Below are 15,523 nucleotides of genomic sequence, written 5' to 3'. Positions count from 1 at the left end.
AAGAAAAGGAAATAAGAGGAAGTAAAACTGTCCTTATTTGCACACAACATGATTCTGTACACAGAAGATTCTAATATGTATACATTCACACAAATCCCTATTAAAATCAATAAGCAAATTGAGTAAGGTTGTAGACAATATTACTATATGTAAATAAATTTATTTCTAAATATGAGAATGAAAAATCAGGAAAAAACAAAACAATTCTATTCAAAGTATTAAGAAGAATAAAATACTTATAAATAAATTAGCAAAAGAAGTGCAAGACTTGTACACTGAAAATTTCAAAACAATACTGAGAGAAATTAAATATGATCTAAATAAATGGAGAGACATTCCATATTCAATGATTGGAACCCTCAATATTGTTAAAATGGCAGTTCTCCTGAAATTGAGCTATAGATTAACTCAATGCTCATCAAAATTCCAGCAGGATTTTTTTTCGCAGAAATTAACAAGCTGTATCTAAAATGTATATGGAAATTCAAACGACACAGAATAGCCAAAAAATGTTTAAAAAAAAGAACAAAGTTATTTTTCATTTCCTAATCTTAAAACTTAATATAATTGGAGCAACTGGGTGACTCGGTTGGTAAAGCATGTGACTCTTGATCTCAAGAGTCCTGAGCTCAAGCCCCACATTGGGCACAAAAACTTAAAAAACAAAAACTAAAGCTATAAAACTTTTAAAATAAAATATGATAAAATGTCAAGACCTTGGGTTTTGCAAAATATTTTTAAACACAATTCAAGAAGCATGATCCAGGGGTGCTTGGGTGGCTCAGTCGGTTAAGTGTCCGACTTCGGCTCAGGTCATGATCTCTTGGTTCCTGGGTTCGAGCCCTGCATCGGGCTCTGTGCTGACAGCTAGCTCAGAGCCTGGAGCCATCTTCAGATCCTGTGACTGCTTCTCTTTCTGACCCTCCCCTGATCACGCTGTCTCTCTCGCTCTCTCAAAAATAAAAACATTTTAAAAATATATATGTATATATATAAGAAGCATGATCCATTAAAAAATAATTAGTAAATTGGACTTAATCAAAATTCAAAATTTAGGGGTGAAATTGGGTGAAGGATAATGTGACTGATCTGCACTATCTTTGCAACTTCCTGTGAACCTTATATTATTTCAAAATTAAAAATTAAAAAAACTTTGCATTCAAAAGACATCACAAGAAAATGAAAAGACAAGCCACATAGTGGGAAAATTTGCAAATCAAAATTTATATACAGAATATGCAAAGAATTATTACAACTTAATGAGAAGACAATCCAATTTTTAAATGGGCAAAAGACTTGAATAGATATTTCTCCAAAGATGTACAAAAGCTCACAAGCACATGAAAAGATGCTTAATATCATTAGTCATTAGGGAAATACACATTAAAACCACAATGAGAAACCATTTCCTGTCACTAGAACGGTTATGATCAGAAGACAGATAGTAATAAGTGTCAGCAAGGATGTGAAGAAATAGGAAATCTCATACTTTGCTGGGGGGAACATGAAGGAGTACAGCCACTTTGAAACATAGTTTTGCAATTTCTTTTAAAGTTAAACATAGATTTTTCATTGACCCAGAAATTCCATTCCTATATATCTACTCTAGAGAAATAAAAAATGTTCACACAAAATTTGTACATTAACATTTGTAGCACCATTATTTAGAACAGTCAAAAATTTTTAAAAAAAGTCAAAAAGCTCAGACCTCCATCAACTCATGAAGGAATAAACAAAACATGGTATGTCCATAATGGAATACCAACATTAATAAGCAAAAAGCAAAATACAGATACATGCTACAACATGAATAAACTTTAAAAATATTATGCTAAATTAGACAGATTAACAGAAGAAAATAAAATTCATTTCATATGTACAGGGAATCCACAGAGATATGAGATTCCAAAGATAGTCAGTCAAAATGAGGTATATATGTCATCCTGAACTAAGGAGAAGGGGCCATGGGTCTGGGACTTCAAAAGCAGAGAAAATAATTCACAGGAAGATGGACAAAGTAAACGGTATCCAAAGTTTGCTGGGCCATTCAGAAACTAAAGGGACATAGAGAGAGATTTTAACAAACAGATTCCTACATTTCTCCCTGTTTATAACCCTAGTCCATATGATATTGTAGTTATCCATGGTGATAGCTCTCTTCCTGGTGATAGCTCTTTTCCTATATCTAAATTCTTTTAAGACAATTGGAGGAAGGTCAGAGTTTCTTCCTGAGTCTTTTGGGCCTTGCTTGTTTGCAGTCAAAATAATCTGCATACCAAAGTGGTACATTTTGTGGTAGCCTGCCCTTGGCCCCTACTCAATTTGGTAAATCTAAATCAAAAACTACAAATCATTGAATCATATACTTAAAATGGGTGGATTTATGGCATATAAATTATAACCTCAACAAAGTTATTTTTAAAAGGAAAAAGGTCAGTTTGATCACATTTTTATTTTAATTTAATATAAAGTTAAGACATATTCATTACAGAAATTTTAGAAAACACTAAGGAACAAAAAGAAAAAAATTTTAAACCCCCCTTCCATCTTCAGATAACCATTGACATTTTAGCAAAGATCTTTATAGTTTTTCTTTCTACAGAAATGCAGGCTGGAAACAAAAACAAAAACAAAAACAAAAACCCTCCCTCCCCCTTGCCCTGGATAGAATCTGGTAAACTTTTACAATAATCCTTTCAAAGATGCAGGTGAAATCTTGGTCGTACAAAAGTCGAGTGTGTGCTGGTCTGGGTATAAGTAATGGAAAGAGCTGAATGGCTCTACATTAGGAAAGAGGGAGCTCTGGGTGGACGCTGCCGAGTGAGCATCGTTGAAGTCTCCCCTCCCACCGCCGTCATGTCTAAGTCAGAGTCTCCCAAAGAGCCTGAAGAGCTGCGGAAGTTTTCATTGGAGGTTTGAGCTTCAAAACAACCGATGAGAGTCTGAGGAGCCATTGTGAGCAACGGGGAACGCTTACGGACTGTGTGGTGATGAGCGATCCGAACACCAAGAGCTCCAGAGGCTTTGGGTTTGTCACCTATGCCACTGTGGAGGTGGGTGCAGCCATGAACGCGAGGCCACACAAGGTGGATGGAAGAGTTGTAGAACCAAAGAGGGCTGTCTTGAGAGAAGATTCTCAAAGACCTGGTGCCCACTTAACTGTGAAAAAGATTTTTGTCGGTGACATTAAAGAAGACACTGAAGAACATCATCTAAGAGATTATTTTGAACAGTATGGGAAAGTTGAAGTGATTGAAATCATGACTGACTGAGGCAGTGGCAAAAAGAGAGGCTTTGTAACATTTGACGACCATGACTCTGTAGACAAGATTGTCATTCACAGATACCACGCTGTGAAGGGCCACAAGTGTGAAGTAAGGAAGGCTCTGTCTAAACAAGAGATGGCTAGTGCTTCCTCCAGCCAAAGAGGTCAAGGTGATTCTGGAACCTTCGGTGGTGGTCGTGGAGGTGGTTTTGGTGGGAATGACAACTTTGGTCATGGAGGAAACTTCAGTGGGCGTGGTGGCTTTGGTGGCAGTCGAGGTGGATATGGTGGCAGTGCGGATGGCCATAACGGATTTGGTGACGATGGAAGCAACTTCGGAGGTGGTGGAAGCTCTAATGATTTTGGCAACGACAACAAGCAATCTTCAAATTTTGGACCCATGAAAGGAGGAAATTTTGGAGGCAGAAGCTCTGGCCCCTGTGGTGGTGGAGGCCAGGACTTTGCCAAACCACGAAACCAAGGTGGCTCTGGCGGTTCCAGCAGCAGCAGCAGCTATGGCCGTGTTAGAAGGTTTAATTACTGCCAGGAAACAGCTTAGCAGGAGAGGAGAGCCAGAGAAGTGACGGGGAAGCTACAGGTTACAACAGATTTGTGAACTCAGCCAAGCACGGTGGTGGCAGGGCCTAGCTGCTACCAAGAAGACATGTTTTAGTCAATACTCATGTGTATGGGCAGAAAACTCGAGGACTGTATTTGTGACTAACTATATAACAGGTTATTTTAGTTTCTGTTCTGTGGAAACGGTAAAGCATTCCAACAAAGGGTTTTAATGTAGATTTTTTTTTTGCATCCATGCTATTGATTGCTAAATGTAATAGTCTGATCATGATGTTGAATAAATGTGTCTTGTAAAAAAAAAAAAAAAAAGGAAAGAGGGAGCTCTGGAAGGGAGAGAACAGAGGGCCCTAGCTTGAGTCCTGCTTCCCCCACCAAAACAAAACAAGGTAAATACGGAGCCAGAAATAAGGACTTCTGTGCAGGTAATTTATTTGAAAGGTGATCCCAGGGAGCAGGAATGGGAAAGGTAAGGTGAAAAAGTTAGCGTAAGGTGTGTTGTCTCTATGGGCCTGATTTTCCCAGAACCTCCTGAGAGCAGGGCTGGCAAGGATGCGCCAAAGTAAGTTCCCCTGCGGGAACGGAGGTGGGGGCATCTCCCCACTGGCTTCTCATACCCGCTAGCTGAAGGCTGCCCCTGGGGATGTTACTCCCCACACTTCTGGGCTGTACTTGGCCGGACAGACTTATCTGCAGCAGAAAATGGGAAGATCCGCAGCGCAGTCAAGGCTGTATTGTTAATACGAGCTGGCATGGAACCGTCTGTCTGCTGCAGTCATTGCCAAAATCAGAAGTGAGCTGAAGAAATGTGCTAAAGGCATCAGACTGCATCAAAGTGCCAGGGGAAGAGGGTGGAGCTCAAATAGTAGAAATCGCCAGAGGACTTTTGAAAAACAGAGAAGTAGGGGCACCTGGGTGGCTCTGTCAGTTAAGCTCTGACTTCGGCTCAGGTCATGATCTCTCAGTTCACAAGTTCGAGCCCCACATCAGGCTCTGTGTTGACAGCTCAGAGCTTGGAGTCTGCTTCGGATTCTGTGTCTCCCTCTCTCTCTGCCCCCTCCTACTCGTTCTCTCTCTCTCTGTCTCTCAAAAACAAGTGAGAAAACATTAAAAGAAAAAGAAAGAAAAACAGAGAAATAGAATTCCCCGTTTCATTGAATCCCAGATGCCACCAATTATAAAATGCACCATTATTTTATGTACCACTATGAAAGAAAAGACACCGCCAATAAAACTATGACATGCCTTCAATTGTAAGACACATTCTCTTTTAAAAATTTTTTAATGTTTATTTTTGAGAGAGACAAAGCCTGATCGAGGGAGAGGCAGAGAGAGGGGGAGACCCAGAGTCCAATGCAGGCTCCAGGCTCCAGTCTCCAAGCTGTCAGCACAAAGCCCGATGCAGGGCTTGAACTCACAAACCTCGAGATCATGCCCTGAGCTGAAGTACTCTTAACCGACTGAGCCACCGCCCGGGTGCCCTGTAAGGCACATTCTTATTTCAGAGATACTACAATGTGAAAAGTTGCATATTTTAGGGTTGATGAAGTACAGACACAATTTAAAACTATTTGCAGTACCCTAATGTAAATGCCTCCACCACCATACCCTTAACTGAGTCTGCTAAACACATAACACTTTGTGCGGCCCCTTTTTTTTTAAAGAAATATTTTTTAATGTTTTATTTATTTTTCATACAGAGAGAGACAGAGCATGAGAGGGAGAGGGTCAGAGAGAGGGAGACACAGAATCTGAAGCAGGCTCCAGGCTCTGAGCGAGCTGTCAGCACAGAGCCCGATGTGGGGCTCGAACCCACGAACAGTGAGATCTGACCTGAGCCGAAGTCGGAGGCTTAACCGACTGAGCCACCCAGGAGCCCCTGTGCGGCCCCTTTTTTGTGAAAATTACAGGGAGTGGCTGAATTTCACATCGGAATCAGTGTGAGCAGAAGAGAGACATACTATGGATATGAGATAATCACGGCCGGAGGAAGCAGGAGCTTGGAACCAAAGGAGGCCCTGAGTGTCAGGAATCTGAGGAAACTTTCAGAACGACACTAGACTTTTTCAGTTCCATGGGAAATGGGAGTAGGAGCAAGCCTTAACCAGATCCTAATAGACAGAGAGTAGCTTCTTAAAAAATACAAAACTGGGAGCATATTAAACAGACATTTTATTTTCTTTTCCTCTTATTTACATAGTGTGGCCACTTTAATTGGCTAGAATCTGAAGTCAGTCTTTGCCACAGACTTGAGTCATAGAGAAGTAAATCTGATCATGCGACATCGTTTCTGTAAGCATTCTTTCAATAAAGTTGACATTCTTAAATGTTTTTATAATAAAATCTTTAAAAAATGATTAAGAAAGTATATAGTGGGGCATCTGGGTGACTCAGTCGGTTAAGCCTCCATCTCTTGATCTCTGCTCAGGTCGTGATCTCACGGTTCATGGGATCAAGCCCTACCTATGGCTCTGGGCTGACAGTGTGGAGCCTGCTTGGGATTCTCTCTCTCTCTCTCTCTCTCTCTCTCTCTCTCTCTCTCCCCCCCCCTCTCTGTCCCTCCTTGATTGCTCATGTGCACATTCTGTCTCTCAAAATAAATAAATATTTAAAAAAGAAAAGAAAAGAAAAGTATGTAGTAATGAATCAGAATAGCTGTGGTACATTCCCTGACCAGTCATCTCTGGCCTATTGAGGTTTAGAAACTAACAAACTCTGTGGGGCCATTTTGTTCAAACTCCTTGATCTTGTTTCCTTATATTTGGACTCCTGACAATGTAAAATGGATATTTAGAAAGGTAGCATGAAGGGATGAAACGAGAATCGTTTTGGAGACAATGTAACCTTGTTTTGCGTCTTGTTTTATAATCCAAGACTTTCCCCATGCCGAAGTCCACAAAGAAATGTATGCTTCAGACACATCTTTCTGAGGCTCAGTTTCCTCACATATAAAATGGAAATGAAAAGAAATACCTGCCCAGTAGGGTATACAGATTACATAAGATAACATAAAGCGATAATGGCATCTGGTCCTGGAACATACTAGCTGATAAATATCATCTCCTTTCTTAGATTTTTCCACACACCCTCCACCTGCTTTCACCTAAGCTCACACGTAGACACACACACGTCATCTGTCAGAAGACATAGGGACTTTCTTCCTACAAGACTAAACCCACCCTGCTTTAGATAATTTCTTCCTGCACTGTGTAAGTGTATTGCTCAATCTAGAGGAATAAAAACATCACTGCTTCTCCTAAGAGTCTTTCTGGCTCTTAGACATATGTTGCTTTTTCCCTATCTTTTCTCAACACATGGGCTTTATAATTGAATGAGAAAACATCAGGTCATAAAAGCCTGTTTCATTTTGTTTGTCTGTTTTCCAAGTTTTAAACCCTTGATTTTGTTGCCCAAAAGAAATCCAATTTAACCTAGTCAACAGAAAACAGCAATTCACAGTTTGCAGTTTGGTAAATCTGCTTATGATTGTCTCTGGACCCACAAAGCCCATACAGCAAAATAAAATCTTCTATTCACATCTGAAGGCATGCTCAAAATTCAGTCACTGATTTTTTGTTTTCTCCCGATGGTCATGTGTTTACACTTGGAGAGGCTCTCCTCCCCATGATGGGACCTAAATCAAGTATATCATATAGAGCTCAGTTCAGGAATCTAGAAAGTAAAAAGAGTCAAAGGTAGAGGAAATCATTAAATTTGGGGTAGGATGCCATGAAAGTCCATCCACCCCAGCGAGCTCTCAATTGAGCTACAAGACCAGAAAGTTCTCAGATGCCATATTCTGAACACAGTGCCTTGTAAGACCAGAGGCACACATCAGGCAGGGCCTTGGGCCTTCCAAAGACCCCCTGAAACATGAAGTGTAGAAACAAAGCACAGGAGAAGAGGACTTGTGGTTGGCAGGTTAGGGAAGCCTTCACAGAAAAAGTGCAATTTAAGCTAAGCTTTGAAAGACAAAAATTCCAATAGACAAATAAATGTGAGGAAGAACTTTTCCCTCCTAGCTTGTGAACCTGGATTTGCTGCAATTTATCTCTAAAGGTCAGAGTTCTAATTGACATAGCAGGTGTGCAGTCTTTGACGGTAAACTCTGATGGCTAAGAAATGCAACCTTATTTTCTATTTTAAGTTCTTCTCCCAAGTTCTCACTATGCTGAAGCAGCAGACACTTAAGTTTAGTAAATGCTGGGCACCCCTCTTTCTCCGCATCTGTATCTAAGTCCCACATGGGAAATAATACCAAGGTGTCAGGGACGGGAGGGGTATACAATCTAGCGCTTGATCATGATCAACAGATCCTCACATCTGCCGAGATGTCCAGCATCCCTTTTTGGTCCATAGGTTACTCCTGAGCAGGTCTTCACTGCCATCAACAAAACCTGTTAGGAGGATGGCTTTCTCCATCTCCATGGTTGACTTTACTGGTTTCTTCTCCAGGATCCATGTGACCCCTCCATTACGTAGCACACAGGTGACCTCAGCGGGACTGACATAAACCACCACCGCTCCCAGAAAGTTCCGCTGATTGACTCAGGCATAACTTCATCCCTCCTGCCTTGACGGCAGTTCCTCAGTCACAGTCCTTCTTCCGGGGTAAGCACATGGCTAAGGTTGGTCCAAACGGAAGTTCAGGGCTATTTTTTCATGATGGAGAAAACATATCCGAACAGGCAGATGTGAGGCCTAAAACTGATACACACATTTTGCTCTTAGGAGGGAAGCCAGCCTGAGGACAAAGCCAACATCCATAGGAGGATCGCAGTGGAGCCGGTGCCTAATCAAATCACTCTGACCTCTAAGCTTTATTACTGAACCAATAAATCTGCTTATTGTCTAAGTCAGTTTGAATTGGATGTGTTATTACTTCCATACACAAGCATTCTAATGAATCCAGGCAACTTCAGTGACCCTCTGGGTGCCCTGAAAATATTCCGGTTTTTCTGGACCCACTAGGCTCAGAGACCTCTGAGAGGTTGTTCAGGGCTTATCTACTAGACATACTATATAAACATCTCTATTTCACTGTCTTTCTGACTCTTGGGACTCTACCCAGAAGAGGGGGCGTATATCCCCTCTATTTCATATCTTATAAAGCAATCTGTGTATATGTTGGGGTGTGGGGTGTCAACCTACACCCCTCCCTAAAATTCAGCCAGGTGGGAAGTCAGGTTTCCATGACCTCCTCAATGAGGAAAACCTCGTTAGTTCCCCTCCCCCCTGTACCTTCCCCACTGCGATAGGCTTCCTTTCCAAGTTGGGAAGGAGAGTGGGTACTCGTTGTAGGAGAGAGGCCTCTCATCCTGTACCTCCAAACCCTCTAGGTCCTCGTTCTTTCCTTGGCTGAACTGTCGGCAGGGTGGAAAGTGAAGGCCAAAGGACAATAGGAAAAACCAGAAAGGAAAGGGGGGAATCATCACAGGTCAGTGCTCCCTGGTCAGAGGAAGGCCTGGATCATGAGTAAATATCATATAAATTTTAATTCCCATTTTTATGTTTGAAGCCCAGACATCTCTCCTAAACTTCACACTCACATATTCAACTCTCTACTGACCATTTCTGCTTAGATGCTATGAGACAGCTCACCCTTCGCTAATCTAAAATGGAAACCAACCCTATCAGTTTCCTCCATTCATATTTGCTCTCTAGCCCTTACTGTCCTCCAGACCATGCTTTGTGGTTGAAGCCCCCAGATCCCCTTCTGTGGCACGGCCCAGGAACGTTCCTCCTGGAGATAAACCTTGTGTTGTGCCCTCAGGCTTCTCTGCTGTTCTGTCACCACCGATCCCTGCCTTCCCGCCAATGCTCTCATTGCGTCGTAATAGCTCACAAGACTCAGCATCTGGGCCTGCGTACCTCTCTGATCTTGTCCCCTTCTCTCCTCCATATCTACCAGTTCCAGCCACATTGGCCACTCTGCTCCTCAAACAAGCATGCTTCCACATTCAGATCTACTGGTTTTCTCTGCCTGGAACTCTCTCCTCACAAACGTCCAGTGACTAATTCCCAACCTCCTTGAACACTTTCGTGAAATCTCTCTTTTTCAATGAGGCTTGTCCTGACTCTTTTTTTTTTTTTAATTTTTAATGTTTATTTTTGAGAGAGAGAAAGAGAGAGAGTCAGAACACGAGCAGAGGAGGGGCAGAGAGAGAGGGAGACACAGAATCGGAAGCAGGCTCCAGGCTCCGAGCTGTCAGCACAGAGCCCAATGTGGGGCTCGAACTCACAAACCATAAGATCATGACATGAGCCGAAGTCAGACACTTAACTGACTGAGCCACCCAGGTGCCCCCCTGACTATTTTTTTAATACCATAACCTACCCCATCTCACCTCCAGGGACTACTGATCTTCCATACACTGTATTACTGTTCACTTATAGGCTTACCACCTTTCAATATACTATATAATTAACATATACTGTGCTATTGTTTATTATGAGATTCCCCCCCAGAATGCTGGCTTCACAAAAGCAAGGACCCATGTCTGTTTTATTCACTGATGTACGCCCAGCACCTAGTGCAAATCCTAGAACATAGCAAGGGCTCAATATATGAATATAAAGGATTAAGTGAAAAAGGTAAAATACAGATTCTGGGGCTTAATACTTTCTCACAAATGGAGCAAGTTGGTTAATAAAATACACAAACTTGCAAGTTCTCTGAAGCCTTGAGGACCCGCATCAACAGCTTCAGCTCTGAGCTGAGGAGCAGAGGGCAGCATCTGTGACTTTTGATTTTACTCGTAGCCTGAGCATCTTGCATGGTTCAATACTTAACTACAGAGAGAGCCCACCAACACCTGCTGGACCCCGGGCCACTAGGGAGAGCCGTGCAGGTGGCGCATGACATACAGATCTCACACAGTGGCCCTGGCTGGGCAGCATTCCTTTCCTATCTGTTGACACCTCATTCACTCATCTTCTCGTATTCAGAAAGACGATACCCTTCCCTCCTGGCACCCTGGCAGGAATGGTTATAGCCAGGCAAGAGGTAATGGAATCCCTCGCTATGGAATGCCTATTATGTGCCAGGCAATGTTTCATTTGACCGCACAGATATCCACGGGTGGAGTTCCTACTGCTATCTGTCCATGAATGGAGTTCCCAAAGTGGAGGTCCCAGGAAAAGCTGGTGTAGTCTGTGGCAGGTGCTCACAAACCACACGAGGAAACAACCACCACCCGAAGTGCTGCAGGACCAGGTAGAGGCTCCCCACTCCTCTAAGTAGTGACTAAGCCCGGGCTGCCTGCCCACATGGCAAGCTTTGTCACTTAGTGGTTTCGTGAAGATAAGGGCTGGTTTCCTGGTCCCTTGGCATCTTCATAGTCTGCCAGGCTTCGGTCTGCTCACTCCATCCAGCTGGCTCATCGAGGCTGGACGCCACGCGCCGCATCCCTGCGGCTCACACGTGAGTTTCCCCACAGGCAGAGGAAGACAAAGCAACCTAACAAGAATTCTTTGAGTGTCTTTCATACATCTGACAAATATTTATTGAGCGCCTACCAAGAACCAAGCACTTTTATAGGCACTGTGATTTAGCAAATAAGAGAAACAGATTCCTGTTCCCAAAGAGCTAATATTCTAGCAGAGGGGAAATGAGACTAGACACATTAAAAAAAAATAGATCAAAATATCAGATAGTGGAAAATGCTACGTGGAAAATTAAGTACTGCTATGAAGAGGTGGTAGTTTAAATAAGAACAGGCCAACACAAAGGTCCCTACGCCAAGACCAGGAGGAAGGAAGTACGTGAGAGGCGAAGAAAACAGCTCATGTAAAGGTCCTGAGGCTGGAACCAGCTTGGAGTGTGGGAGGCAGAAAACAGGCTCTTTTGGCCGGAGGAGGGTTAGCAGAAGGGAGAGAGGCAGGAGCACGCTAAATACAAAAATGCTTATTCAGTGATAATGGTAATTACAGGGAAGCTAGCCAGCTGAGGTTAAACGGTGGACTCTTCCTGAAAATGGTGATTGTTAATCAGACTTAAGGTAAGAGACGTGTTTGGGTAGAGGCAAAGAGGAAATAATTACTACATACTGTCGACTTCTCAAAAGTGTCATCACATGTGCTTTGTTTTGTTTTGTTTACAGTAATAAGACTGGAGGAAAAAATCCGTGTTGGGCAGAGAATCGCATTGCCTTTTTTTATTGAGGTGTAACTGACATATAACATTAGATTATTTTAAAGAGTACAACACAATGATATGACATTTGTATATTGCAAAATGATCACCCCAGTAAGTTTTTTTTTAATTTTTTTAATGTTTTATTTATTTTTGAGACAGAGAGAGACAGAGCATGAGCGGGGAGGATCAGAGAGAGAGGGAGACACAAAATCAGAAACAGGCTCCAGGCTCTGAGCTAGCTGTCAACACAGAGCCTGACGCGGGGCTCGAACCCACGAACGTGAGATCTGACCTGAGCCGAAGTCGGAGGCTTGCCCGACTGAGCCACCCAGGCGCCCCCACCCCAGTAAGTTTAATTAACATTTGTCACCATGTATGGTTCCAGAATGTTTTTTCTTATAATAAGAACTTTTAAGATCTACTCTCTTAGCAACGTTCAAATATGCAGTACAGAATTAATAACTACAGTGGCCATGCCATGTTGTACCTGACATTCCAAGGACTTATTCATTTTATAACTGGGAGTTTGTACCTTTGACTCCCTTCGCCCATTTCTCCCACCCACCCCCACCTCCCACCCCCTCTGGCAATCGCCTGTCTGTTCACTGTATCTATCACCTTGGGTGTTGTGTTTTGTTTTGTTTTCATATTCCACATATAAGAAAATCGTGTGATATCTGCCTTTTTCTGTCCTGTTCTACTTAGCATAATGCCCATGTGGTCCATCCATATTGTTGCAAATGGCAAGATTTCATTTTTTTTTTTTTTGGCTGAGTAGCTGTCTATGCACACCACTTTTTCTTTATCCTTTCATCTACTGATGGGCACTTAGGTTGTTTCCATATCAGACTGCACTGTCTTAAAGAGGCAGCTCTGGCCATCCGATCCCATTTCCACGGGAGTCACTGTATCATCCTGTAAGTCGTACAGATAACTGATGGCAATGCAAAATCATTCCATCTGTGGACACACCACGTCTGTCCTGTCTGGTGGAAAAGAAGCTGACTTCCCACCTCCCTTCTGGAACACCAAGTTTGCAACCCGTTGCACATTTGTTTCAATATTCTTGACCTAAAAATGTCCTGTTCTTTGGATTCTCTTTTGAACAGCTATACTCTCTCTCCAGTTCCCTCACTGATGAGTAGAATAAAATCTTTAATGTGTGATTATTTTGATATCTGTATAAGAGTCTTGATTTATCTTCTTTTGAAGATCATCTTTTAGCGGGATGTCAGGGAGACAGGCAATATAAGAAGGTAGGAGAAAATCGGGGGAAGAGGAAGAGACAAAAGTTAAGAGATAAGGCACCCCTCTTATTTTTTTTTTATTTTTTAAATAGTTTATTGTCAAATTGGTTTCCATACAACACCCAGTGCTCTTCCCCACAAGTGTCCTCCTCCATCACCACCACCTCTTTTCCTCCCCTCCCCCTTCCCCTTCAACCCTCAGTTCATTTTCAGAATTCAATAGTCTCTCAAGTTTTGCATCCCTCTCTCTCCCCAACTCTCTTCTCCCCCTTCCCCTCCCCCTGGTCCTCCATTAGGTTTCTCCTGCTCTCCTGTTAGGCCTGAGTGCAAACATATGGTATCTGTCCTTCTCTGCCTGACTTATTTCACTTAGCATGACACCTTCGAGGTCCATCCACTTGGCTACAAATGGCCAGATTTCATTCTTTCTCATTGCCATGCAGTACTCCATTGTGTATATATACCACATCTTCTTGATCCACTCATCAGGTGATGGACATTTAGGCTCTTTCCATGTTTTGGCGATTGTTGACATTGCTGCTGTGAACATTGGGATACATGTGCCCCTATGCATCAGCACTTCTGTATCCCTTGGGTAAAGGGCACCCCTCTTATAACGTCTGAGGGAATAAATTAGGAGCCTGGTTTCCTGAGGGAATCAATCCGACGCAAACGTTTCTTTTTTTCACATCTACTGTTCTCTTGAGTTATGGCTTGAGTGTGTGCTGAGAACATGTAATTAAGGACAAAATCTTCTCTCAATCCAGAAAATCTCTCCACAATGGAAGAGAAAGAAAACAATTTGATATTGAATAAGCATTAAACCAGACATGATATGTATCCTACGCAATCCGCAAAGAGACTGAAAAAACATAAAGAAATTCCACCCCCATCTACAGCCACGCAATACAGCCAGCCCGCCACGCACATGTTCCCGATGTAAGTGGACACGGAGCACCATGTCACCACGCACAGCTCATCCTAAACTCGCCGGGTAACTGGCGTGGCCATCGGTGTCAGTGAGCTGGCTTCACACAAAGAAAAACAAACTCCCATTTTTATGACAGGAAGTAGCCCGGAGGCCACTGACGTGGAGACAGGAGCACTGTTCCAAAGGGGACCCCAGACCCCTGGGGAAGACCTACCTCACTCAGAAAGCTGGCCACGGGCTTACTGCACTTTTCAAACAACTTGCATGTGCTTCAAAGAAACAGAGAAAGATTTTACAAGTTTTCTAAAGTAAGAGCTCTAAGAAAATGGCAGGTGGAGGACGTCCCTTCCCTTACTTTTAACGGGGAGAAATAAGCCTCTGATTTTAAATGTGCATTTGCCCTTCTATGTGTAAACCGTTACTCAGTGTAACTGCAATAATTCAACTGCGCGGCTGTGGGTGTGGACAGTGCACTCCCCCCAAAATGTAACGCCCAGTCCCCCCAGACTACAAGTCCAGTTCAGTCTCCTCGAGGCCCTCTGCTCCCCTTAAGTGTAGAGGCACCTGCATGAGCACAGTGTCCAGAGAGAGAGAGAGAGAGAGAGAGGGAGGGAGGCTGGAGCCCCACTGACATCTGTGGCGGACGGATGCCTCTGTCACCACCAAATTAGCTGTCGCTCTGGGGGCCAGCGGCACAGAGGTCCTGAGAAGAGTCTGAGGGACTTTCCACGTGCTGTCACAGCCTCAGCTGAGGGGCCCCTGGAGAGAGGACAAGCGTGTGCCTCGCTGTCAAGTTCCGTCAGCAGTTCTCAAGTGACTGCAGATGCCGCCGTTTCCCGGGAGGCAAGTCTGCCCCGAGGAACCCGAGCCAGGCCAGGTTCCAGGCCCTGGCACCTCGCAGACTGACACCTGTGCCCTCCTGCCACTCACTCTACCGGCACACGGGCCGGCTCGCTCTTCCCTGGCCGGACACCACGGGTTATTCTACAGCAAAGAACTGGAACTCAAGGCCTCACTGCCACCGACTTGAACTGCGCCCTCCTGCTAAACCCCTAACCTTGAATGTGGGAGAGAGAGGCTGGACGCCTAAAGGAAGAGGTTCCTGAGTGCCTCACCTAGATTTTCTCTCTACTTCTCAGAACCACACACGTTATGAAATTGGAAAGTGGGGTGGGAGGGTGGGGAATAATGTGACTTTCTTTTCCAGGGAAACAGAGAAAAAAGTCACAATTCTGTAGTCAGGCAAGCCCAGTCCAGTGCCTTCTTGGTGTAATTTCTGCTGGAAGAGATTTGCAGCCTCCACGGACAAGTCAAGCAGCAGTGTAATCTGCAAGTTTTCCTTTACCGGGAGTCCAGCTGCACGTAGA

The 15,523-nt window shown here is 43.5% G+C and overlaps 1 pseudogene; it reads left to right on the top strand.

The window, feature by feature from the left end:
* The first annotated feature begins 2,701 nt into the window (after positions 1 to 2,701).
* Positions 2,702 to 4,068, top strand: LOC115271590 (annotated as a pseudogene).
* Positions 4,069 to 15,523: the final 11,455 nt, after the last annotated feature.

This window comes from Suricata suricatta, chromosome 11, assembly GCF_006229205.1.
Source record: "Suricata suricatta isolate VVHF042 chromosome 11, meerkat_22Aug2017_6uvM2_HiC, whole genome shotgun sequence".
Taxonomy (NCBI): Eukaryota; Metazoa; Chordata; class Mammalia; order Carnivora; family Herpestidae; genus Suricata; species Suricata suricatta.
The sequence above is the reverse complement of the archived record's forward strand: the minus strand, read 5'-3'. Positions and strand labels throughout refer to the sequence as shown.